Here is a 1,609-nt window from a genome sequence, read left to right on the forward strand (position 1 = left end):
TCTGTGTGCAGCCAGAGGGCACAGTCAGGGGAATGCGATGGCCAGGAATCGAACCCGGGTCAACTGCTTGGAAGGCAGCTATGCTCACCACTATACCACCATCGCTGTGAGAAGGGCAGACTTTGTTTGCAAAACTAGGAGACACACAGACAGTCATCAAGGTAAAGGGGACGTACCACACTGAGGTCAAGGTTCCAAGGACCAGGTATCCTCAGGCAGCGTGCAAGTAAACCGCCATCATAGCGGGTTAGGGTTAGGCTTAGGCTTAAGCTCAACCTCTAGCAGCAGTCGACGAGAGGCCCAAATGGTGGAGGACCAGTGCACCTCAGGAGTGCTGCCCAGAGCACCCTGGAGATTTGAGATTTGAGATTAAATCAATGCCTTCCTTCCATATTCTCTGCTACAAACAGATGACACTGAAACTGACTGATACAATCACTGCTGTGTCCAAGCACCAACTGGCTGGGACTAAAATGTGCACTCTCCTGTAGAGGTTCTCTTGCAGGTACCATCAAGCATGACAGTTCCTCTTCCTAGTCCCATCCAGCTCAGTCCAGTATTGCACAGCTCATCAAGTTGAATCAACTGTCCAAACACATGTGATGAGACGTTGGACACTCAGTTGGTTTGGATAACTTTTGGGGTTTGTATTCTTCCATCAGCTATGCCCACTTTAATCTGTAGAGAGTCACAGAGAGCTGCAGCCTATCTCTGCTGACCCTGGGCGAGAGGCAGGAAGGTCGCCAGCCTGTCACACAGCTCACGCAAAGAGACAGACAACCATGCATATGTACAATCACACATGCGGCCAACAGAATCACCAGTTAACCTTCACTCCATGTCTGTGGACTGTTCCAGGAAGCCAGAGCACCCACCAAACAACCTACGCAGCCACAGGAAGAACATGCAAACTCCACACATAAAGACCAGCAGGTGGAGAGTGGTAGGAGGCAGCAGGGGAAGAACTGTGGAGGAGGTTCCATGGTGTAATGGTCAGCACTCTGGACTCTGAATCCAGCGATCCGAGTTCAAATCTCGGTGGAAAGTGCTATTAGCAGAGCGCAACAAGTAGGGAGTGGTCAATTCTTACTCCTCCCCAACTAACAGAAATAATGATGTTTTTCTTCTTTATACTTTAAGTATGTACAAGAGATGCCCTCACAATGTATGCATTGTTTCATGTGTTGTGCATCGAACTGTGACATACCACTATGTGATTATAATGCGCGATTGACTGACTTTTGGAACACAGCCTCCACTGTGGTTTTGTGATTTGTTGGGGATGTAGCTCAGTGGCAGAGCCCATGAGGCCCCGGGTTCAATCCCCGGCACCCCCAATATTAAGTTTTTTGTTTTAAGAAGAATAATAAAGAGGGAAACAACCCACCACCAACTTCTTCCAACAAAACTTCTTTGTCTATATGTGGTGCTCTAAAAACCTGCATCGTCTAATATGAAAGGACACAGAACCTGGTAGAATGTTCTCTACGAAGTCAAGCATTTCAGTGTGAAGCTGTTCATGAGAACAAGTAAAGGTTCCTGCAGTGATGTCTAGATTCTAATTGTCTACATCTGTGAACAGCACCAAGCTCATGTTATGACTGATTTC

General features: G+C 47.5%; 2 non-coding genes across 2 annotated transcripts; one reads left to right on the forward strand and one right to left on the reverse strand.

Moving 5' to 3' along the window:
* Window positions 1-33: 33 nt before the first annotated feature.
* On the reverse strand, window positions 34-105 carry trnag-ucc (transfer RNA glycine (anticodon UCC)). The gene has a single exon. It is a non-coding gene; the product is annotated as a tRNA-Gly (tRNA).
* An 870-nt stretch (window positions 106-975) lies between these two features.
* trnaq-cug (transfer RNA glutamine (anticodon CUG)) lies at window positions 976-1,047 on the forward strand. Its single transcript has one exon. It is a non-coding gene; the product is annotated as a tRNA-Gln (tRNA).
* The last annotated feature ends 562 nt before the right edge of the window (window positions 1,048-1,609 follow it).

The sequence above is a fragment of the Stegastes partitus genome, unplaced genomic scaffold (assembly GCF_000690725.1).
Source record: "Stegastes partitus isolate 25-593 unplaced genomic scaffold, Stegastes_partitus-1.0.2 Scaffold2944, whole genome shotgun sequence".
Classification (NCBI taxonomy): Eukaryota; Metazoa; Chordata; class Actinopteri; family Pomacentridae; genus Stegastes; species Stegastes partitus.